Raw genomic sequence first — 27,248 nt, forward strand, 5'->3', positions numbered from 1 at the left:
ATCCTAAGGAGGCTAGGGATAGCAACGGACCAAGTTTGATTCAGGTTTGTTAAACAACACTGTTATAATTGAATCAGAAGCTAAGAGTAGTGAGGAATACTTGTTAATAAATGCTATCGTTCTGGAATGTACAGCCTAACGATGAGGTAATTCCTTACATACTCAAACCTCCTAAGGCAAGGAGGATTAGATGTGCGACAAATCCTTGTTTTGTCCGGAATCCGGTACCTGATGAATCTGTTCTGTACATGGAGGTTAGCATGTGTAATAGTTCTAAGGATTCATGTGGTTGTATGAGTTTTTTGGTGTTTGGTGCTCATATTATATTTCGTGTTGCGCCACAGGTTGGTGAAATGATATGCAATGTTCAACAACAACAGCAGCAAGGCGATTGTGTCAATGTAGTTTTTGGTACAACAAGGATACGATCGACAAAAGAGCAAGGCATATGATTTGTTGTTTGTTAAGTGAGTTAATTCTTTGTTATGTACTAATAGCATTTAGATTGTATCATTGTAACTTTACACGGGAATAAACAATTACAAGATACACAATGTAATAATACTATTAATGCCATGATTGTTGTTTGTTAGTTAGCACAATAATAGCCAATAATATGTTTTCATAATTGATAAGTTGTACATCACAACAATACAAGCAAAGAACATAACTTAGTTGTTAGAACATATAAACCCTGGGCTACAAAACATTGTTGATACACATCCATTGCAACAACCTAGTACTCCATGCCGCAATATCTACTAGTTGGCCGCCCCTTATTTACGAAATCACGTCCATTCATCATCATGCTTTACATCCCTGGCCCCTACAACAAGTGCACACATACGCGGTTATTGCAAATGGTTATGCATACTAGTGTCTAATTAACAATAGCGAATAGTTTTTTGGGCTTTTACCTGAATGAGACCCAAGACACCCTTGGTTGTTGTTCTGATTGGTAAGAAGGACAAGTACCTTGACATCCAGAGTATGACAATTCCACCAGAGATGCCGTCGGGGTTCACCATCAACCACCCATTATATGGGAGTGCACGCACTATCTTTTCAGTGTCTGCCCTGCAAACTCGGTGTTCTGAAATAACCACCATGTGTGGATGGTGTTGGTTGATCAAGGCATTTATATGCCTTCCGAAAGAGGCCCTTGCAATCCCTCTTGAATTCCAGTACAGAATGATAGTGTTAGGAATTGTTGGTGAGTACGGATATGCATGCACATCATCTTCATGAGTAACACCCGGTAGGATTTCAGTTTCCTGTCCAGTAGCAGGATCAATTAAAATGTAGTGCCGTGGAACTACGGATAATTGAATATGTCTTTCTTCATCCGCAGCTCCATCCCAGTGTATGTTGAATTGAATTTGCCTTTCCCTTTGAACAGCGTTGAACAACAACATCGCGTTTGACCAGCTGCGTGTATCCATTGTCGCTGCAACATATTGTACATGAATCATTTCAATTACACGTGGCAGTACGGGAGGAGGATCAAGAATGTAGGCGAATTCAGGCGGGATTACATCCCTTGAATCTTCTTGATTCAGTTTAGCCATCAACTAGAAAAACACCCTTTTAACTGGGTCGGTGAGGAAAACCAGATCAGAAATGTTAGAGAGGTGGGCTGGGTGTAGATCTCCATCGTTCGACAGAATTTGCATTTCTTTCCACTCATCTGGTACCTCACCAGGGTTGCAAATTATCCGTCGGAGTACGTGTCGAGGAACTATGTTGACATCTTCAATTTGTTGGGTCTCCATCATAAATTGTACTTTGTTTGGGTTTAGGTCTGATATACCAGTCGCTGGTGGTGCGAACTGAGACACATGAGACCTCCCTGTGTGGATGACCTGCTGACTATACGGAGGTGTGTCCGGAGGTGTCTCCAGTGGGTTGTGTCTGCTAGTTGGTGTATCAGGTGGGGAGGGTGTGCCAGGATTGTAAGTTTCATAGTTCGACACCATTGTCGTAACTCGTAAGCACAGTAACCACAAAGTTAGAAGTCGGAAGGCTGGGTTGGGAAGAACAAACACTGAGGGTGTTAAGCTCTTTAGGAACCCTTACTACTCTGTAAATGGGCCGAAAATGAGAAGGGTCGTAATTGAAAATATTTAGATGCGGCCCAAATGTTTTGAACAATACGTATTGTGCATTAATACCCTTTGACCCATGTTTTAAGTCCCATGAAAATATATTAGATGCGGCCCAAAAGCCTACTATTGCAATTTACGTGTTTTAAGCCTAATTTGTGGACCTTACCTTAGTTGTAGTGGCCCTTTGGGCCTTAAAAGACCCATAAATGGGCTGTATATGTGCTGCCTTATGTGTAGTGGGCCTTATCTTATATCTACTACATCAACAGCTGCAAGACCTGGCTTAATTGAAGTAGGCCGAAACACCGGTTTTTTTGTGTTATAGTTGGATGTTTTAATTTAACCCAACAGAGGATATTAAAATTCGCTAAAGATCAAACATCTACTATTGCCGAATATGAACAATAACATAACCTAATAAAAGGAATTGCATTGCATTATATCTGCCAAAATATATAATCGCCAAGATACAATAACCATAAGATTATGCTAATTGAGTATGTAAAACTGCAAAATATCAATTGGTAATATGGAACAACAACAGATAACACAATGAATAACATTAGCTTAACATTTAGCTTGTTATAATTTTCCATACATTCATCACCTGGTTCTCTTCGCGGCTCTGGATTCTGCGTCTCTTATCCCGAAAAATCAGGAAAACCCCTCCAATCACTTCCGACTGTGAACGTCCCACCGAACGGTAGAAGTTGACATTATTACAAATGAAGCGAGACATTTGAACAGAACATCTGGTCTCAGTTAACACAACCAAGTCGGGCATGTGTAGCTCATACAAGTGCTTGAATTGAGGGAGAAATGAGTTCCTCGCCATATCCCTACAATTCCAGACCATGATCCTTGTCCCAACGTCTTCAGCAGGGGAACTATCTACGCTAAATTGTAGAGTCACTTTCCGTCCATCCAACACATTTCCGGATAACCAACTCCAGCTAGATGACAGTTGTGTAAAAGCTTGTGAGCCGTTAATTGTAAAAACCTTCAAGTCGTCGGAGTAGCCGTTTATCTCCAACTGATGTCTTCCAACTTTAAGGGAGCACGATTCCATTACACTCGGCAGTATTGAACTTGGGTCTACAATATTTTCCACGTACTTTGGAATAACATGTTCTACCCCAATTCCATCTGCACCCCCGTATTTGATGATAATCCTTTGTATTGCTATTTTTAGTGGAACAAGTAATAGTGCCAAATCTGAAAGATCTGGAAGGTGAGCTGGGACAATGGAATTCTTTTTAAGAAGCAATATGTCACCAGCGGGTCGTCGTCCATGGGCAATCCAATCAGCAACGGTTGCAGCAGTAACTAATTGCAGGTTGAGCTTCTGTTAATCAACGCTTGATATGGACTGTACAACAGCCAATATCCCTTTACCCATTTGTAGGTATCCACCTACAGGTCGAGGAGGCCTGAATTTGACGGCAAGCGAAGTGGTTTCTACAACAGTCTCTGGAACCAACCTGTTCTTGTACACAACAAATTTATGTTTACAACCATGGTTGATCCAAAAACCTTTCCCTTGCCTTCTCTTCAAGTCCCTAGCGCATATTTGGAGGCTATTAGTTTCATCTACAGGTATTTCGACTGGAGTAACCATTGGATTGTAGTGTGAATATAATTTTTGGGGTAGGTCGGTTTGCAGTGATGCGTTATTTGGAATTTACTAGTGGTTGTATATATTTCATTCATCAAAAGCGGGAATGAACAGTGGAAAATGTAGTGTATTTTACTAAAATGGCGCAAATTTTTCGCGCTCAAAATTTGGCCCATTTGTAAACTGGTGCAATTTTACGCGCCCAAATGTTACCAAGCCACGAACATGGTGGGCCAGACCTTAACCAAATGATAGAATTGGGCCTCAATAAACAATGGTCGAAGCATGCCTTACGCTATTTACTTGGCCCAACAATTGAGCATACTGTTCTATGGCTTTCATCTGAATATTCTGGGCCTTTTAACCAAAAATTGAAGCGATTGGGCCACAGTGGTTAGAATTGGAATTAGGCGACATTTTTAAGGTAGGCCCAAAGAATCACAAAATAATGGGGCCTAGAACAAGATGGCCGTGTGGTTGGAATTAGGCGACATTAATTTTTATTTAGTATTTAGTTTAAGCACAATATAATGGGCCTACAACAAGATGGCCGTGGACAGACTTGATTAAATTTTGTAATTACTGCAACTATAATGGACCTTAAAAACGAGCAACCAGGGTGCGCTCCTTAAACAAAAGTGTGAATACAACACGAATGAACGGAGATTAAAACACAGAACGGATATTAAAAGTGTTAATACATAAATTAAGGATTATTACTCACAAACCCCCCTGCAGTAGGTCTTCCCTTCCAATGTCATTCAATCGCTTGCTTGGCTGCGAGTCAAATGAAAAATTGCTTAATTGACTTAAATTTACTTTAATTAACCAATTATTTGGAGGGATACTTACTATGATGTTTGCTGACAAAACCTCTCCGTAAAGGGTATTCTTCCTGCAAGAGAAGTATGGAGAAGCTCCTTTTGCCCAGAAACACATTACACCTCCTAACCCACAATTTGGGCCAACTACCTCAACCCTGTAGTTTCCCTTCAACTCACTTTGTACGAATTTCAGCATTGGCTTCCATGCCCTTGCCTCAGTGACAATAAGGAGGAGGTTTGAATATGAGTCGTGAATGATTCCAAAGTTTTCTGCAAAAGAGGGCCTGTGAACATCCCTAGCATTCCAAATCACAATTCTACTTCCCTTACTAAATGTAGATTGGCATGAAAACTTATTGGTCGTTTCTGATTCTATTGTTGTTCTGAAGTACCTATGCCCCCTACGATTAGTTTTACGACACCGGATTTTGAAGCTAACTTGGGATATTAACTGAGTCACCACCATAACGTGAACACCAGCATGATAAGCCCCCATAAAGATCTCACGAGGTGCGGTGGGGAGGGCGTAGTCGACGATATGATCCGGGTTTACATCAAATCGCAGATCGAATATTGGGATCACTTGTTCTGGAATGAGTTCCGGTTCAAGGGGACTTTGTTGAAGGCTCAACCATTTAATAAAGTGTCTAACCCCTTTATGTAAGTATCCGTCTAAGTCAGATAGCAGGGGAATGTAAGCAGGCCTGTAATTCCCCTCAAACTTCATCATCCGGAATGGACTACCGTACGGTGTGTCGTTATGGTCGTTTATCCGCAACTCCTCCTTGAGGGTTCGTACATGGATCTTATTGAAATCACTATAATCATATTGGTTATGGTAGTAATCGGTGCCATTCACATCGATTTCGGGTTTGGTAGATGGATTGAAATGGTTGAAATACATAACAGGATTTTTGGGATGGAATCTAATTCCCCTGCTCCTGGCCGTGATCTCAGATGTAGAAAGGTGAGAAACTATGGATTTACTCTTGGAGTTAAACATGTTTAGTTTGGAGTTTTTTGGGTGATTTATGGTCAGACGTTATCTCTATATCATTTACTCTATCAAGTGTTTTCGAGGTACTGCGTTAGCCGTTGGATTATTGCAAATATCACTCTTGATTATTTTACAATTTATGTTAAACTCATTATTGAAGCTCGTGTCCCAACAGCTCTCTACTCTTTCCCTGGAAGTACCACTTTATAGCTGATGGGACAACTCAATGTGTAGCCTTAGGTCTAGACTAGTAGCTGTTACTTGTGGGTGTTAAAATAAGTCTAACTTGCGTGTAATTTGGCAAATGGGTGTGTTATTTACAAAAATAAATGAGCTAATTTCATTGTTCTAGTTGGGCCAATCTGATCCGAATTATATTTCATTTTTAGTTTTTTATCCGATCCCATCCGAATTACTCTTACAATCGAATCCGATTGAATCTGTATTAAAATTCGGTTATGTTGGATCCGATTAAGAATTCCAAATGCAACTACGTTGATAGATCACTTTTAATAAACTAGTTAACAAAAATTGTGTAGCATCAGGTCCGATTTAAAGTTTGGACCCAAACCGAATTGACGATTCGGTGTGGTTATCCAGACTATGGACACCCCTAATTCTAGTGCCCTTTCAAAGACTAAAGGTCTCAACTCGGACATTATTTCCTTTAAGTATTCGCTTCATTAGTCTCAAACGTGGCTTAAGTATTCATTATTCCATCTCCTACACATTACACATATAAAATTGTTCGTATATCACACATATCAAAATATCATACGTATGCTATTATTGTTTAAGCTTCAGAATTATATCCATGCCTTATGCTGTTGTTGTAGGCCAAAGGATTCATATAAAACACGAAATCTACATCGTTAAGCAAAATCATTCAAGTTCAACAGACAATAATTAATTAATTAGTCAGGATAAAAATTGTAACACTGAAATTAAATCCAACTATACCACCGATTAAGTCACAAATTCACAAACCAGATATAGTAATTAATCTGATTGATCAAAGGTCTTAACATAACAGTATAATCACAATCCAGATAGGCTAAAAATTAAAAGAGTATTTACTATTTACAACAAAACACCCAATATTCCAAATCAAAAAGTTGCAAATGTTCAACCACACCAACAAAAACCCAAGACAATTACACAAAACCATAACATACCTTGATTATCTAATCTGAATTGAATCCGTAAGCGCTGTCATCAGTTTGAGAGACTTCAGGGGAATGTAAATGGTAGGGGTACCCACCATCCTCCTCTGAATTGTCGTCACTCGTATGCTCCTACTGTTGAGCTTCCTCTTCTACATCCGATTGCTCACCCCCCGGATTCAACTGGTCCTCTTGCTGGCCCTGTTGCGCCGCATCATCTACCCCTATCGCAGAAGCATCATGTACTTGTACTTGTTGTACTTGTTCATCCTGGACAACTACATTTAAATCAATCACCGGTTTCATTTGACCCTGACCGTCGTCGTCGCTGATGTCCATGTCAGCCTCCCCACCCTCAACCCCATCCTCCCCGCCCACAACCCCAACACCCGTATCCCCCTCAAAAGCACTAATTAGACCCCCTACCTTTAGATGACTCCCCCTCGCAGACCGCATTCCTTCTCATCCTCACCGGTTCGCCATCACTATCACTACCAACTTCAATTGGAGTGTGGATGTTGCTTCCAGGCGTGCATTCTTCAACCTTGGTCTTGTTGTTCCTCATCTTCTTTTCCTCGTATTCTTTGTTGGCCTTTGCATACGCTTGGCACTTTGCTATTTGTTTGTCAAGGTCTTCCATTTCCATCTGAAGTGCGTCTAATTTTTTGGTTGCTTCCAGAGGGACCTCGGCGTTCGCCATAAACTTACCCCATGCCTCATGCCTCTGTCTCTGGAGAAATTTCCAGTACCAGTCATCATTCCATGAAGCGTTCTCGTCGTTGTTCGCCATTTTTTGTTTTTTTTTTCAGAATTAGGACTGTGAATGGGAGATAGTGAATGGGATAGTGAAAGGCTTTTGAACTTTTTTTTAAGGAAAAGGAAATGAAAAAAAAAATATTACTTGGGGGGATGTGTTACTTTGAGCAGAGCGTCTTCTTTTGGGAATTCATGCTGCTTTAATTGAAGATCATCAAGGAGTTGAAGAATTTGAAGAGTCGTACTGTTTCGAAGGTAAAACACACGTCGTACGATGCAATAATTCGGATTGCGGATTATTGTCACAGATTAAGATATTGACCCGACCCAGGACCATATATCCCAATTTAGAACCAATCCGATCCGAATTAAGATCCGTCACCCGAATTTGATTTAATCCGATAAAAAAACATGATAATCGACCCACCCTCCTGTCTAAAAAAAATTACCTCGTAAGTAAGTATTATTGAACTATGTAAACTAACTCATTTATAAAAATAGTAAATCTTTCTTGTCATGAATTGCTACAATTGGTAAAGTAACCATATAATAGGTTCCGCTATTATTAAACACATAGTTCTAATATGGATCCCTATATTTACGAGTGGATTACGAATGACAAGATAAATTGCCTAACGTAATTAAACTTGTTTCATCACTCGCCTATTACTCCTTCCTAACTTCCCATTTTACTCAACAAACTACACATTAAAATTGCCTGATTTATAAGGAATTACCTTATCCTTATTGGAAACGGATGTTTAACCTCGTTTGTTAAAGCAAGTTGTACTTGTTTAACTTGGGGCCTGTTCACATTTACTTAATTTCAGTTCAATTCAGTTCAGTTCAGCTCCAATCAGTTCAGTTCAGTTCAGTTTAGTTCGAATCAGTTCATTTCTGTTCATTTCAGTTCAGTTCAGCTCTTAATTTCCCTCTCACATAAAATATTCATTTCAGCTCAATTCAGTTCAGTCTAGTTCAGTTCCAATCAGTTCAGTTCAGTTCGGTTTAGCTTCAATCAGTTCAGTTCAGTTCAGCTCCAGTTCAGTAAATACGAACAAGCCCTTGTTCGTTTAGCTCACTTATGTTTTTACTAATCTCTGATATCATGTTGATATATATAGTTTATGTTCACTACTCATGCAACTTCTATTTTAAGGTCAACAATTTGATCTACAATATAATTAATTAAGGACTGAGCCAAAATTATTAGTATTGTTTAAAATCAGGCTTCTTGAACTGAACTAAACTGAGCTGAACTAAACTGAACTGAATTGAGCTGAACTTAACTGAACTGAACTTAACTGAACTTAACTGAACTGAATTGAGCTGAACTGAACTGAACTGAACTTAACTTAACTTAACTGAACTTAGCTAAACTGAATTTCAACGTAAGAGAACAGGCCCTAAGAGTTCGTGTATTAATGTATTATTGTTTTACAATTAGGTTATTATATGCTTCTTATTTAATCATTTATATATACTACGCATAGTATCATAATCATGATTTGATGAGTTCTTGTGAAATGGAAATTTGCAATCTGGTAATTCGATACTTGATTAGTCAACATGACTAATAATTAAGACTGATCAATGTAATCATATGCTTAATATTACAAGCTTTTTGTCCATTTGGTTTCATCACCTCAAAATGTATACATGACTAGAGGCAGTAGTGTTGCTAATAGTTTGAGACAGGGCCTGAGCCTGCTTGTTTTGCTCTTGTTTGTAAACACTGATTATCCTTAATGAATGATTTGCCTTGGTAATTTAAAAAAAAAATATTATAAGATTTCAAATATTTTATCCATTTAGTTATATTCCCGTTAAAAAAAAATACATTTAATTATATAAAAAAGTTTGTAAATGATTTGATTTAGAAGCGGTTTGGTTCATAAACGGTTCGGTTTATAACCAGCTCGGTTTACAATTAGTTTGGTTTTTAAATAGTTCAGTGCAAACGGGTAGCAGTTTGCTAACGGTTTGGTGTAAGCGGTTTTTTGGGCAGTTTAAACGGTTTCGGGTTTCGAACCGGTTTCGGGTTAGATACGGTTCGGTTCGGTGTTCTTTAAGTTCAATTTATATTTGGTTCGGTTTGTTAACGGGTTCAGTTCTTATACAGTTTTACATTATTCGGGTCGATTCGGTTTCGTGTTTACTAAAATACGGTTCGGATCGGTTTTCGGTTTTAAAAAATCGGTTTTTTATCGGTTGGGTTCTCATTTGGGTCATCGGCCGCCATCGCCGGGAGTACAAACTTGTTGCTAATTCTAACAACTTGTCAAAATCATATTTGTTGTGTGGTTGAGATTTTTGCTTTATGTGTAATATTGATTTTTGCTTTATGTGTAATATTTAGTAGTAACAAATTATTTAACTTAATTGTAATCCATTGTAATATTTAGTAGTAACAAATTATTTAACTGAATTGTTTGGCTTTATTTGATTTAGTATTAATTAATCTGATTTAGTTGTTAAAATTTTATGTTACAAATTATTTTATGTCCAATAACTTACGGAGTATGATGTGACTCCCTAGCTTTACCCCTAAACTGCCCTTGTCTCTTTGACTTCTAAACCCCATGCAAAGGAAATTTTTTTTTAAAAAAATTAAATATTAAACTGTCCTTTTCATTTACAATATCAATTTCACTTTCCTTTCCATTTAATAGCTCCGGTGCGTTTATTTTCGACCCTTCAACTGTCATCTCCGATCGAAGCCGGAGTCAACATCACCACCGTCAGTGTCTTGAATAAAGTCAAAAAATACGGTAAATCTCACCCCTATATTAACTTCAAATTTTTCAATTTTACGCCTCTAATTGGCCGGATCTACATGTAATGAAATTCACAGGGTTTTTGTATTCGATAATTATAAAACTACAATGTTTCATTCTCATATATAGTTCGCTATGATTAAAATTGCTTTGAGATTTGGTCATGCATGTTCAAACTCGAGATTGTAGGGCCGTATCTCTATTTTTTATGTGTTGCTAAATTTGGTTGATCCTAGATTGGTGCTTGTGAATCGGTGCAATAATTCTTATATGTTAATGCCTTGTCTTGTTTCGCATTATTATCTTGAAATATTTTACAATTTTAATATAATTTTGTGATGCCCCCTCCTGTGCTTTTGAGGATTTAAATAATTACATGTGCATATGTTCGAAATCAAATATTTTACAATAAATATTTATGTTTTTTTTCCTCAAATATATGCCAAAATCTAGTTTTGGTCACTTTCACCAATACAAATTTGTTTGCTTTGCTGTGTATGATGTCAATTTTGAGTGAGTTTCCCATTTTAAATCCTCAAATTTTATGATCTCGCACGTGTTAAATGGTGTTCTCAAATTACCTTTATTAGCAATTACAATGTGTAGTCTTATTCGTGTGTATTTTGTTTGTAGCTATGTCAGAAGGCAGCCGTACTTGGTTCACCGTGCTGATAAACGACGAGAAGATGTCTGAATTGCTGAGCAATTGTATCCTAACTTCAAAGTACATGAGTTTATTTTAATAATTGTAATTTTGTAAAATGTGCTTTTTAATATCTTATCCCAGTTTGTTCCACATCGAATTAGCAAGCTCATTTGGGGGAAAAAGAATCGTGTTGTTAGGGTCTATAGAGGCATTAACTCAAGGGTTTATGATGTTAAGTGGGTGAAGGTTCGAACTGAATTAGGAGTAGAGATATATTTCAAGGAGGGGTGGTCTGATTTTGTGAAGGGCAGCGGCATAGAGTATGGTGATATCCTTGATTTGATGTACATGGGGGATGGGGCATTCAAAGTAAGTCTCTGGCGAGGTGACAGATACATCCCTGAGTTAATTGAGATATCTTCTGATTCATCGAACAACATGGATCTAGGTGAAAATGGTGCTGAAATGGAAGGGCCAAGCCACAACAATGCTGAAATATAGGACAATGATGCTGAGATAGAGGGGGCTAGCCACAGCGATCCATTTTTGGTTGAGGCTAGCCACAATGATGCTAGTTCAGGGGAGGATACACTCTTCTTGCCAGATTGTAGGTGGGACTGGATACCTGACTTTGAAGTCAGTTATACTAGTGGTTACAGTTCAATGGGGAGGCTGGTATGTTGTGGTTTAACTTATTTTACATAATTGCATTTCAAACTATTTGATACTCTTCTAAGTTTTTACTAATTATGTTGGTGTCATACTGATGCAGAATGTGCCCCTGAAGTTTACAAGGCACCACTTCAGGTTCTTTGCATACGAGAACCCTGCTGAAATCTGGGACAATAACAATAAAAAATGGAATGCAAAACTGTTTGTGAAGCGAGATTCAAAGAGGAAAATCGTTCTGTGCAACATCAGAGAAGGGGTGAAGCAAATGATGCATGGTGTGAGGATTATGCCTGGCCAGAAGCTCGTGGTGCAGTTGCTTCGGAAGAATCCACTTGCCTTCAAGGTGTCAATCCACTAATGGCAATGTTCAGAACAGCAAGTATTTAGTTTATATATAATTTCAAAGTGAAATGTGTCTGGTCATATTTTGGGATGTTTGAAAATATTTCCCTATGGTTTTTGTGTATCGCGTTTGACTTTGTTCATGTATTTATTCACCTAATATCATGTGGTTACCTAATTAACTTATAAATATTTTATTGGGGCTGTTTAGTTTTGAAAATGCCAAATCATTTAGGTGAATATGAATACGATGTCAAAACAAATGTTCAAGTTCACTTTGAAAGAGTGAAACCTCAAAGTAAGAGATAGGTGAATAGATTTTCGTTTGGATAATCAAATGGTTGCAATTGATTAGCTTATAGATTGCAATGTATGTGAGTCGGGTGATGAATTGGGTACATCGGGTGATAATTCTCGTGATATATATATAAAAATTTGACTTTGCACTTTAATAATTTACTTTAAATTGACATTTTAAAAAAATAATTATCTAAAATTTTAAACATCCCTCAAACACTTGTTCCTCTTTACTAAATATAAAACTAATGTGAATTCCTAACACTGCGTTAAGACATAAAATTATTTAAGGGGAGTATATTCCTAACACTACAATGGATGGATGGGTCGGGTGATAGATCGGGTTATGGGTTGGATGTACCATCATCCCTCCGTAACCAACACAATCCGTCTCCCAACTCAACCACCGTGTAACGGATTATAAAAAACACATTAATAAGTATTATTAAAAATACATTAACAAGTATTATAAAAAACACAGTAACGGATTAATCAAACATATACAAGTAATATTTAAGAAGCCGAGTCATTTTAAAATGGCTATTAAAACATACATAGACGTTCATTACCAATTAATTTGTTTTAGCATGGATGAAAATTAAAATAGCATACGGTAATACAATAAACTACAGTCCATACATTGACCAAATCAGAATTTAAAAAGTACTAAAAATTAATCCAGGGCAATGAGTCTGATTTAGTTGAGAAGATCTGTGCCTCCAGTGCTTGGAACCCCTGACATGTGAAACAAATTTTGAAAAAATAATTAGCATCCAATTACAGTACATTTTGTTAATTAAATTAAAGACTAAACTTGATTCATTATAAGGCAATTAGTATTATAATTACCCTGCATAAACACATTGAGCACTGAATCAGGGAAGATCGTTGGACGAAGCTCAATCATTACTGCACCCGGAACCCATAGGATAGCCACACCTCCATCGAATGAATTCACCGGTGTAGCCAAGTGATGGTACCTCCCCCTTACCTGATTGATCATGTCAGCCACGTTCTCCCCCGCGTGCCTGATCTCCAACAAAACGACTACCGTTGGGTTGTGGACCTCGCATAGGATGTTGAAGTTCGCTACAAAGGAAGGTCTCGTAATTCCACAAACATTCCAACAAGCTATGCGTGTCTGAGGGCTAAGGGGAGTATATCCCGGCTGAAATGGTTGACAAACTAGTGGATCCATGATCACCGTGTGGAAAGGAGCTCTATAATAGGGGAAATTATTTCCATGGTGTGACACCTTCAAGCCTATTACAGAGTAGTGAAGCGGTGCATCGACAACCTGTAGAGCATCAGAGTAGGTTGCCATACATAGATAAAGCTTTTCGTACATCAGCTTAAACCTTGGTGTCCCGAAATTGGGCTGCGGTTTTGGGTCAAGTAATTTAAGAAGGTGGGGAGGAATGGCGTGATAATTCTGGAGGTACCATTTAATCACATTTTGGAAACTGGTGGGAAGGGGGTGGCAATCACGGATGCTTGGGAGGTGTGCAGGTTGTACAGGACTATCCTCGCCGCATGTTTTCATCTTCAAGTTTCGCAATGGGTATGAGGAATTTTGAGGCATAAGGATAAAACTGGAAATGATTTCTTTGGAAACAGTGGGTTGCCGGCTATTTCCTGCGGCACCGGAGTGTAGGTAAGTGGTTTTGTTTATGTCCAGCTCATAGTCAACATCCCCACCGCCGGGAGGTCTGAAAAAACAAATGATGGGATTTCGGCGAATTTCGAAGGAAAAGGGGGGAGGCATGGTTGCACACACTTTGTTTGCAGAATGTTGTATAATTTTGGTTTAATGGACACTGTGAATTCACACTTTAGAAGATGAAGAGGCAAACAGTGTGATTGAAGTGAAGCGCAGTGTTATATTGTAGCCGTACACGTGGGAACGAATCAAATCCAAGCAAACACTTCGAATTCTTTATTATGTTTTTTTCAAGTTTGGGTTTACGTATCAAATACAGTATAATTTAGGGTTTAATTATAAATAAATAAATATAATTGCTTCTAATAATATTTTAATTTTAAAGCCAAAAAAAATTTAATATAGTAAAATACTAAAATTTAGTAAGGACATTACTATTATTATTGTTACACCCTTTGTTTTTAAATTAAGAGTTCTATATTGTACATAAATCCCTGCGAAAAAATAATTCCCTTTCCAATATGGTGTTTATAATTCTTTAATGGATACAATTTTGTTTCACCTCATATGAGTTGTGATGCTTGAACACGTATAATAATGCCATACACCTTACAGCTCAACCATTTGTACAAGTTAACCCAAAGATTTAAGAAATTTCCTATTATTACCTTTAAATAATGTAGTTACGATTATTACCTATAGTTACCTTGATAAAGTAACTGCAACGGTACAATTACGTCCCATTTACTTTTTTCCCATGCGGTTTAACTTGGGGTTTATAGTTGTAGGGATTTAAGGTTTAAGAGTTTTGAAGGGCTACAAGATAGGATTTGCAGTTGTACGGTCTTTCAATATAAGAGTTTAAAGGATAACAATGGCATGAAATCAATAGGGTTTTGATAAAAGGGCTAAGGCCTCACCCGTCACCACGTAAAAAACAAATGGCAATGAGGTGAGTAGCCCCTCATCCGTATAAGTGTGGAATACACATCTGAATATTTCTCTATCAATGTACGTGGGTTAACGCTTTTTATTTCACTCACATGCGGGTTTGCTCATAGGCTCAACAGGTTTACAGTTGTACTGTTTTAGGAATGAAAGGTTTAGAGGGGTTACAGGAGTATGGAATCGTTAGGAATTAGGGCTAATAAGGGTTTGTTAGGGTTTAGATTGTACGGTCTACACTGAAGGTTTAAGTAGGGTTTGAACTTTAGGGTTTAGGGTATAGGGTTTACTAACGGTTTGGAATTACGGATTAAGGGTTTACTAGGGTTTGGAATTAGGGTTTAGTGTTAGGGTTTATTAGGGTTTGGATTGTACGGTCTACGGTTAAGGGTTAAATAGGGTATGGAGTTTAGGTTTTAGGGTGGTTTGGACTTTATTGTTTAGGAAGAGTTAGAATGGTTAGGGTTTTGGGCTGAAAGGTGGTCCCGTGCCGATTTGGCTTTATTGGGGACTAGACCCACCATTTTTGTTTTAAAAAAAAATAAACTTGGAAAAAGGGCCTTTTGTCTTGGGCTTCATATGACGGTAGGAGTAGAGTACTGCAAAAAAAAAAAGGAGTACAGTTAAAATGCATAAACGCATGAAAAGAGGGATAGTAAAATGGGGGAAAGTGATGGTTGACAAGACAATTCAAAACTAGTAGTTTAATAGGGTTAAAGCATTTGTCTTGTCATACATTAGTAGGGTACTAGTTTTAATAATTAAATGAGGAAAAGTTGTACTAGTTGGAGGAAAACAGATAAAGCATATGGAAGGAAGAAAGTATAAGATCTTTTAGCAATCTTGTAAGAGTAACTAGAGTATAGTCAAAAACGTCTTGGGTCGTGGAAAATGAAACCCCTGACGATGAACAGTGACAAACCCATGTGATAAAGTACGTCCTTGAAGTAGAACCCCATTAAAAATATAATTTTTCAGTACGGTAATTATGACTGTAAAATTAGACAATTTTTTTCCCTAGTGGCTTTACTAGAGGTAGAAATGGCCACGGATCGGATTCGGGTCGGATGTAGCGTAATCCGAATCCGTTCCGTTTAGTAAACGTACCCTGGACTCGATCCGAATCCGAGTCCGAATACGATCCGACTCGTATTTTTCGGATCCGAATCCGGTCTGATTATACGGACCTCCGAAATGATCCGAATAATTTTTTAAAAATTTTTTATTTGTAATGTCATATACCTATAGTTGTTTGTATTTTCATACCAAGTAAAGTATAAACATAACATATTTAAAATATGAACTTAGTTACATAACAAAATTTTGATGCAAACACAAGCAAACAATTGTCCCAAGTTATAAAGCATATGCTCATACTCTCGGATTCGGACTCCATCCGACTTTGCCTAGGGTCCAAGTCCGATTCGCCTCCTATTCGGTGTCGGATCTATTTTATCGGATTCGGATTTGGTCTCAATTTTAAATGGATTTGGATCGGACTTTTCCCTTCAGATCGGATTGGATTCGAATCGAACTCGGAATAAATTGCCATCCCTATCTAGAGGTTTGAAATTAACTGGTGAATCCGATCCGGTTCAATGTGTTATGAAAAGGAACCGAACCGCTATGGACTTGTGTTTTTAAAACGGTAAACCTACCCGACCCGGTTCTAATATTGTATTTTTTAAAAAAAAAAGTATGAAAAGCTAACTACAGATTTTTTAACTCTAGATTTGTTATTATTATTTCGCCTTGAAAATCTTTATACAAAAAAAGGACTAAGGGCCTGTTCTCTTACGTTGAAATTCCGTTCAGTTCAGTTCATTTCAGTTCAGCTGAGTTCAATTCAGTTCAGTTCAGTTCAGATCAGCTCAGTTCAGCTCAATTCAGTTCAGTTCAGTTCAGTTCAGCTCTTAATTTCCATCTCTTATAAAATAATCATTTCAGTTCATTTCAGTTCAGTTCAGTTCAGCTGAGTTCAGTTCAGTTCAGTTCAGTTCCAGTTGAGTTCAGTCAATGAAAACAGGCCAACCTAAACAACTAATTAATACTCCGTATGATCTATTGGAATCACTAATACCAATCCGCATAACCGATTGACATGGACTTATAGATATTTTGGGGATAACATGAACTTAGGTAAATATGTTATTAGAGCCCCGTCGATGCCAATAGGTATTAGTTTATAATTAACCCGTCGATGCTACGGGTTATGAGTTTAAAACCCGGCGAATCCCCGTTGAATTAGATTATTTTTAAATAGGGAGGGTCATTTTATTAGAGTCCCGACGAAGTCCCGGGTTATTAACAAATGTTTGTTGTACATATATGTTGTTATATTAAACATCTTAACCAACTAAAAATAACATTTTCCAATGTTTTAATATATATATTTTTATTTTTTCGGGTTTTTGGGTTTGTTTATAATTAATTACAACTATTGTAAACAATATTCTGTATTCCTACGTTTGTGTTGACACATTTAGTTTAAAATGAAAGGTACTCGAAATTGGAGGTAACGATGAGTGATGATTTTTTAAAATAAAATGTATAAATGTAACGATGGTTCCAAAACCGATTTTTTAAAAAAGTAAAAATGTAAGTTGTATGTAGTTCTTAATGACTAGCTGAGTTGGGTAACGTATTAGTAAAGATATTAAATTTAACTATTAGTAAAAGATGTTAACAATGTATAATTAGGTTATATGCAAAAATTGAAATAAATATATAATGTGGGACTTAGAAGCATAACCCTTACCCCTCTAAATATGCTCCTATATAAAGGCGTGTTGTATAGGCTCCCTCACCACCAGCCTCCTAAGCAACCCACATACAAAATGCCTTCCTCCTCGAAAGCTGATGTGATCTCACAAGGTGTTAGTGACAACATGAGTGATGATGCTGCTTCTCCGAGCAAACAAAGAGAGAAGATAGCTAGTCTCTCCCCCAGTCAGGAAGATAGGGCCAAAGTGAAAAAGAGCTTACCATCTGAGAGCGTAGACAAGGGAAAGGTCGTTGCCCTCACCCCTTCTAACGCCTTACCCCCAGTTGTTGGTAAGGGAAAACGCAAATCACTTGCCTTATCCCCAACCAAAAGAGATAAGGGTAAGGGAAAGGCTGAAGAAGGTATATGCAAAGATAAGAAGGGGAAGGGTGTAATGTCATCCAAAAAGGCTAGAAGGTCAGCCCGAAAGAAAAGGAAGATGGAGTCGAAGAAAGCTTCCTCAATGTTTGGTGAGGGTGAGGTGCATCCTTACTATAGGAAAGAGGTGCTGAATCCATGTGTGAAAAGCAAGCTGCTAGATCAACTGAGCGCGTTTTTTTGGCCAGGGGAATGATGACTCCTCCGGTAGTGACTCCTCCAGCTGCACTGAAGATGAATCTGAAGTGCAGCCCGCTGTGGGAGAGTCCTCCAATGCAGGCAACGCGAATGCTGGTGAAGAGTTTGGGGTGATTGTGAGAAGCTTATCACCTGGAGACATAGGTGTGATGTACACTATTTACCTAGATCAAACCTTTGATGACATCTACAATGACTATGCTGCTAAACTTGGTTGCCAGCCCACATCCTTTTGGCTGTCAAAGGAAACAAATGGTGTGCCTGTTGATGCGAAAGACACCGCTCGGCAAGCTTCAATTAGGAATGGATCAATTTTAATCGCTAATGGAAAGGTACTTGTGGTGTTCTTTATTTATTTAATTTTATTATTTTTAATTTTTAATTTTTTTTTAAATGGAAAGGTACTTGTGTTCTAATGTAGCTTTGGTTCTAGTTTTTTACTCACCCATGTTACTAAATAAATAATAGATGGATGGTGGTTGTGTTGTATTTAACTATGATGCTTGTGTTATCTTTGTTAGTTGTAATTATCTTTGTTATTATTTTGAAATTGTATTTATGTTGTTGTAATTATCTTGTTATGTTTAATCCTGTGGATGGAATGTTTTAAATTTATATTTTTTTTCCAATAAATCTAATTTGGTTTGGGTCCAACCATCTAATTTATTTTGTTTGTAATTGTTTGAACTCAGTTTTGTTAAATGTACAATATTTTTTTTTAATTTTATTTAGTAAGTCAAACATATTTAGTAATTATTAGCTCCAGGAAAAGTGCATATTTTGTAAGATTAGTATGGAATTTGCTAATTTGTAATATTTGTGGCGTACAGTTGATAAATCTAGCTTAGCGTTATGGTAAACTTATTTGGCTTAACTTTGTGAAATTTGTCTTAACTGGTGATTAAGGATCCAAAAGCCAACATGGATACATCAATGAGGAGGTTCTATCTTGCTGATGTCAGTGGGTCTTCCAAGAAGATGAAGGTCCAAGCACAACTCCATGTCAGAATCAAAAAAATCTACCACATGGCTGCTGATATTTTCAAGGTTGATGTTAGTCGCATTGTTCTGTTGCATAAGAACATGATCTTAACACCGCAGCACACGGTTCAGAGCGCGGGTATCAGGAACCGCAAGCGTGTGTATATCCTTCCCATGAAGTGGTAGGAGGTGGAGCCGTGTTCGCCGTTGCTAGTATAATATCACCTAAATAATAGGGACTAGACTTGGTGGCTGAAATGGTTTCATGTAGTAAGTTGTTGGATGATATCTAAATTGTTGAACTGGATTTGGTATGGAATTGTAGGACTATATTCATGTGTTAATGTTGTTGTGTATTGTTATGGGCTACACTTGTTGTGGTAATGTGTTGTCTGCGTTTTATTTTCAATATATGTTTGAATTGGAATTGGGCCCATTAACCACAACCGAACTCCCTAAGTTACAACATATGCTGATTGCCAAATTTTAACAAAGTCCAACTATGTAGATCTGTTTCCATAACTATTATGTTTGTAATGGAATAGGACCATCTTCAAAAACCCCATGCTTAAAGTTTAGAGTTTTGGTATAGGTCCAATTGCCCAATCTCAACAAACGCTGATTGCCAAAATTTATAAAGTCCAAATTTTATAAGTTTAGATAATGTGTTTGTAATGGAATAGGGCCCCCATTATCCATTTTGGAAAACCACATGCTTAAAGTTTAGAGTTTTGGTATAGGCCCAATTGCCCAATCTCAACAAACGCTGGATTGCCAAATTTTATAAAGTCCAAATTTAATAAGTTTAGATTATGTGTTTGTATTGGAATAGGGCCCCAGTATCTATTTTCAAAAACCACTCTCCATGCTTAAACATTTGGTGTAGGCCCAACTGCAAAATTTCAAAAACATTTACAACAAATTCTGATCGGCCAATTGGTATAGGCCCAACAAATTGTTGCAATAAGTAAGTTTAGGCCCTAATTCACCACCGAAATCTGAAAGTATCACAACTCAGTTACTAGATTTTACTTAAATTACTACTACATATCAGTACTTGACAGTACAAACTACAGAACACAACATTTGCAGCAGGTTCAAATTGAAGGGTGGAGTACTACCTTTGGTACAAACTACATAGCCTCAAAACGCTTCAGAACTACCTTTGGTCCATTCCATGCTGTTCGTGTCCATCACCAAGTCAGCATCATCAGCAAGGCTTACACTATCACCATGTTGGGAGTTGCATACATCAACCTCACTGGGATCCAAGTCCTGGTTAGTATAATTAAATAGACCCACATTCGAGTTCGCATAACAACAGAAGACACGAGCACTTAAGGCCTGCTTAATAAACAACAAATTGATGCAACAACAACACAATATACCTGCAACTCTCCCAACTCATCATTCTGATTCGCCCCCTATTCAACAAAGTCAAGATAAATGAGTTCACACCAAACATCATAGCCGCATGACCTTCACAAGCCATAATGAAATGACTCAAAAATTACCTTGGTTTTCCTGGTCTTAGGTGGTTTATAACCTGTCTCAAAATATGATTTATTCCGGGAACCTTTAGGCCTGCCCCGAGGTCGTTTCTTAATTAGAGGATCTAAAATTGTAGCCTCTACATTAGAAGAAGATGGTTGACATGAACTATGGATACCTAAATCTGACTGGGGTGGACAAGAACTGTTGGAGCCTATCTCTGACTGGGGTGGAGGTTCAATACACGGTGGGTTTGTTGTAGCCATTAACTCCATATATTTCTTTCTCCTCTCCTTGACTTCGATATGGAGTTTAGATAATGCTTTCACCACTATGTCCACTGTTTCATCATCAGCAACTGCAGCATCATCACATAACGGCTCAAACACATTCATCATGTTGTTGAACTTCTTAACTTCTGGGGTCTGCGTGGGATCATGGTACGCAACCCTCACTCTAGTGTGCTTCCGAACAATATCTTTACGCCACCTATCGACGATGTATTTGTCGGGAATCTTTACCACCTTGTTCTTATCCAACACACGTATGCAGTGCTTGCATAGGATGCCATGAGTTTCAAACCTTCTACAATCACATGAAACCTCCTTTGTCACATGATTGAAGATGACAGAGTAGTTACGTCGTCGATCAGTGATTACTTCCTCGCTTTCACCTTCCGGTACAATCCAAACCCTATCATCAATAACATACCGAGTCGTACTTTCATCAATGACAGTTACCTCACCATCATAACAGTACATCATTTGGGTAAGTTCTCTTTGTATTTCCTGAAACTTAGCATCAGTGTATAACTTCTGAAATAATTTCTCATGTTTGAACCCACTCACAAGGCGTCTGATGTATTTGGTGGCCTTTGCGTCGGCTTCATTCTCGTCTGAAACCCTCTTCTTCATTGCCCTTGTGTAGCGTGCAGGTAATTCACACAACCTGGTTTTCCGATTAACAAACCCATCAAAGAAACTGTTTATGCTCTCCACACGTTGCGTGGTTTTCATCCCCGCCCAGAAATACTCCCGCATATAAGCTGGAATCCACATATGTCTCTCCTTAAACAAGCCATCCAACCACTCATTCTTCTCCAACTTGTATTTTTTAATGCACTCGTGCCACCTTCTTTCAAACTCTTCCGGAGTAAAACTCTCATATATTATGGCCTTCAAGGGGCTCTTAAACTCTTTGTACCTATTGTGACACATAAAATTTCATTATAAAAGCACCATCAGTTTACAATACGGAAAACAACCACAATCACACGGTGACAACCAATAATATACAAACAGCAAAACAGGCAATCACTTACTTGTCGCACTTTCCTAGTTTATCACCAAACTTCCTGACAATATGCCATATACACCAGCGATGCCTGGAGCTGGGCATTGTTTCTACCAAAGCCTTCCTCATGGATGCTGCTTGATCAGTCAGAATAGCTAAAGGAGGTCTGCCCATGGAAGCAAGCCACTGTCGAAAAACCCATGTGTATGTTTCAGCATCTTCTCGTGAAACTAGTGCACAACCCAATAGGATGGACTGCCCATGATGATTCACACCCACAAAATTTGCAAATGGAAGTTCATATCGATTAGTTAAATAGGTAGCATCAAAGCATACTACATCCCCAAAATACTCATATGCAGCCCGACTCCTGGCATCCACCCATAACACATCCTTCAACCGACCATGTTTGTCTAATCGGTGACAATGGAAAAAATTGTGATTGTCCGCTTGCATCCGGTCAAAATAAGCCATCATGGCTGTTGCATCACCACCCTCCATTTTCAGTCTCCTAGCTTTATAAACCTCATGTTCCATATCTTTCAAAGAAGGAAAGTCCTCCTTCGTATGTGACATACCATTACGATTTTGGAAACAGATACACCCTCTTCATAAAAATTAATCAGAGTCTTTTTCACATTTGAGGTGTAGTTCTTCATCCTATATTCTTTAACTAAGACTACATCAGTGGGCTTTTGGTCATGATTGTGCTCATTACAAACCTTCCTTAACTCCCACTCCTCATCTTCATTAACCCCAGCATATATCTTGACAGGGCAGTAACATTTTTTGGACTTTCTCTTGCCTTGGGCATGCTCTTGCACTCCTATGACTCCATTAACATTACCTCCACACCCACCAACATCCATCGCCTTTGCCCTCTTCTTCGCCTCCCTTTGAGCCCTCATGTTAGGGGCACCCCAACACTCACACTTCCATGTCATGCACTTACGCTCATTGGTAACTTTAGATTTCGTTCCTTGCACCCTCGTAACCCCAAACCCCTCCTGCTCCCCATACTTTTTGTAATAAATCTCTATATCCTCCCATCTTCTAAAAACCATGCCAACTTTAGGGGATTCAACAGCAGGACCAGGACTCCTATTAGTTGAAACTACTGTCTCTATAGTCTGCACTGTATGAATGGGAGAACGGTATTCAACGACTTTAACAGATTGTTCTTCGCGGATGGGGGACATCGGAGGCATAAGATCAATGTCATCCATGTCATCTGAATAGTCAGACCAACACCCCTCACCACCCACGTCGTCCAAAGCATCACAGTCACCATCCATAATATCAACAAAGGTCAATAATTAATAGTTAGTTACCTGTATCACAGGCCGCATTGAGATTATACATTTACATAATAACAACTAGTAACCTATTTGAAATCACAAATTGTACAATAGAGGCAAGCTAATCTGAAATTTGCTGAATTCCGCGCTATTTATCATGGACAATTCAATTAATGAATTCGGTAAACAAATAAATTAAACAATTCAATTAAAGAATTCGGGTAAACAATTCAATTAAACAATTCAATTAAAGAATTCAATTAAAGAATTCGGGTAAACAATTCAATTAAACAATTCAATTAAAGAATTCAATTAAAGAATTCGGGTAAACAATTCAATTAAACAATTCAATTACACAATTCGGGTGAACAATTCAATTAAACAATTCGATTAAAGCTAATATGTCCAGAACAAAACAATCAATTACACCATTTAACTTAATACAGAATACAAGCGGATAATTTTGCAAAGCCAAAACCAAGTAATCAAGATGGATAATTTCAAATGACTTCCTCTCTGCGAGATTACTAGTTGGTCAGTAGCTAATTCGTCGGAATCAAATCCCGCAATTATCAACAACTATTAACAACTAAAAACACCCCTTGCACAAATGTACGACATAAATTACCTCAAGTAAATAGCAGAATTGTACTGGCCTTCTCGATCGATCTAGCTGTTAATGTTGAATTTCGTTTGCTTTCTCCATTGTTCAATTTCAAGCTCCTTTTCCATTATCCTCTCTCCTCTCTCTTCTGACAGAGTTGCTCAATTAACTTTCTCTCTCATGGTAAAAAACTAACGGTCATTGCTAACGGAAGTTTTTTTTCCGTTCAAACACCGTAACTCCGCATCTCTCTTCAAAATTTAACGCCAGCTGGGCTTAGTTGCACATGGGCTTTTTTAAACAATTGTTCACGGATTTCAAGCCTCAATATTTACGCAATTGCCATTTGATTAACATTTTTCGTTTCTCATTTTGAGAAACCGGGGCTTGCTCGTATTAATGGGGGACTTTAAAGAGGAATTTTTGGACTCTAACAGCACATGTTGGTATTTCACATGATACCAACAACAAATTATATCGATATCAACAAAACAATTTTATGTTCGTTGGTATCATTGAATAAGGTGGTTAGTATCATGATGATAATATCTAAAGTATAATGAAATACCAACATGTGTTATGACATTATTTTTTTTCAAGTACGTTAAATTTGAATGGACGATTATACCCCTTGTTAGGGTCATAAATGACTCTAGCAGTAAGAGTCCTAGAATTTCTCGACTTTTAAAGGGAGGAATGTTATGAATGTATAAATACATAATAATGATTAAAATATTCTACTACCTCCGTTACATATTATTTGCAACGATCTGACATAAAGTAGAGAGGAAAAATGTCTAATCGTTGCAAATAATATCATAAAATGGAACGGAAGTAGTATATATATATATATATATATATGTATGTATATATATATATATGTGTGTGTACATATATATATATATATGTATATATATGTACATATATATACAGAGAAGCAAAGAAAGAGGTCTATAGGTGGATCCCACCTACTTTTTGGTCAAATGGTCTCATGTGATGGGAGGGTCACAGACTTGATTGTTCCACCGTAAGCTTATAAAATACCATTGAATATTTAGTGGTATTACTATTTATAAATAATTTTAGTACAACTGAATGCATATATAATACCACTATATGCATATATAGTATCATCGTATGTTTAATGGTATTATTTGATTATCCGATGATACCACTCTCGTACATATATGTAATTACATTAATACCCCTTACTTTAATACTTGACTACTCCTTTAATTTAATTTTTATTGGTTACATTTTGACTTTACATGTCTTTTTTTTTTTCCTTAGAAAGATATTTAAGCATTTGCTCACTCTTTTATATGCTGTCAACTTATCAACCTATTTTTCTTACTTACACATATCTCTCTTTTATAAACAAGATTCTAGTTTGTTACCACTAGGCAACAATTGAAGGAGAAAGGATTTCTTTCGCTTTATCAGTTATCACTTCTTTTCTCTTTCAAAAAAAAAAAGTTTACACTTCTTTCCTATTTTTCAATTTTTTTTTTTCAACTATGTTTTAAAAATAAAAAATAAATAAATAAATTATTAACAACCGTATTATTAATTAATACTTAAAATATCTTCAAGAAAAAATTATTAATAAATTTAAAGGCTTAACCATGTGCATAATTATAACTCAATATATGGTTGGTAGCATCATATCAGAACACACGTTGATGCCTCAATCATCTACAAATTTATTAATTTTAACCAAATTGTTTTCAAAAAACATAGCACTAGGAGCAGAATGATTATAATTATAAGCAATGAGCAAAGCTTGAAAAAAATAAATAAAAAACAAACCTTTAAGTCAAACTCTGATCTATTGAGCTTCAAGAGGTAAAGCAACGCGAACAAGTCGTCCGTATCAACATCTGTATCGACCAATATTCGACGTTCCGTAGCCGCCACCGGTTTCGGACTCACTCCGGCAGCTACAATGATCCATAGAAGTAACAATAATACCAATGAGTTATTACTTTGACACATTTTTAATTAATAGCTTGCTTGATAACTACAGTTTTACTTAAATTATCAAACTTTTTGAACAAAAAAATTAGTCATACTTGTAACAAACAAGTTACAAATGTTAGCTTGGAAATGGATGATGACAAATCTAGAAGCGTAAAGTTAGCTGTTGTATTAAGAAAATATGGTAATGGTCAAAGAATCATAAAAGCGAATAATAATAATGTAAGTTGAAATCATTATTTATTGAATAGAAAAAAAGAATAAGTCATATGGTTGAAACGAAAAAGAAAAAATATGAGGTAATATTGCACCAAAAAAAAAAAAAAAAAAAAAAAAAAAAAAAAATTGGAGAACTTTTTTGTGCTTGAAATCTTTTTTGATATAGTGGCGTTTAAAGAGGAAGGAGATCAGAGAATAAGAGATTAGGAGATGAAAAAATGGATTGGTACAATGTTCTTGGCTATGAGAGGTGGTGTATATATATATATATATATATATATATACTCCGTATTATACAAACAATAAATATAACGACATAATTTATTATATCATGTTTCTTGTTTCCAATAAAAATACAGTAAACGAATATCTCATTAGACTTAGGGCGGTTCACCTTAAATTTGCTTCTCATTCGGTCTGGTTTGGTCTGATCTAATCTGGTCTGATCTAATGTCATACTTGACCAAACTTTGACCTTAAATATACGATAATCTAAATAGAAAAAATTTATTAAAAGGGGTCTTGTTAAATTTGTAATAATGTGTTTTTTTATTATTATGTGATTTTCATAATTTTTTTCATTACGAAATTAAAGATATTTAGCAATAAAAAATTGCACATAAAACGACGAACTGATCTGAACATATTCTAATCTAATCTGATATGAACTTATTTTTTCCATGTATAGTTTATTAAATGTGGACTGTGGGTGTTTAATGTTTACAAGTTGTTTGAGATTGATAGTTAGGTAGGACAAAATCTCAACATTTTTTTTATTAATATGGGTTTTGGATCTGTGGATTTGAATTCACACATGTCAAAAAAAATATTATTATGTACATACATCTGAATATACATAGAGGTAGGTAAATCTAAAAGTGGTTTATTTTGCTCATATAATTTATTTATATTTGCTCATTTTAAATTTTGAAATGAGTCAAAATAGGTGCACCTTACAACGGGTTGTACATAAATTGTTTACAAACTAGCTCTTTGTTTCAAAATGACTTATCCATTTTTATTTTTTAATGTCACACAAGATTATTCCCGTGCTATGTATAGTTTATAAAATTAAATATATTATTATCAATAACATAATACTAAAGGCGAATCTGACATGACACTTGTCATGCTCTGATAAAAAAATTTCAAGCCCCTTTAACTTTTTTTTTTTTTTTTTAAAAAAAAAATTACAATCTTCATGAATATAATTTCTAATTCTATAATATTTAACTTTTAATTTGAC

At 36.8% G+C, this 27,248-nt stretch overlaps 1 pseudogene; it reads right to left on the minus strand.

The window, feature by feature from the left end:
* LOC145607122 (nucleoside hydrolase 5-like) overlaps positions 1–25,801 on the minus strand; it is a 36,815-nt pseudogene extending 11,014 nt beyond the window's left edge.
* Positions 25,802–27,248: the final 1,447 nt, after the last annotated feature.

The sequence above is a fragment of the Chenopodium album genome, chromosome 23 (assembly GCF_948465745.1).
Source record: "Chenopodium album chromosome 23, dcCheAlbu1.1, whole genome shotgun sequence".
Lineage (NCBI taxonomy): Eukaryota > Viridiplantae > Streptophyta > Magnoliopsida > Caryophyllales > Amaranthaceae > Chenopodium > Chenopodium album.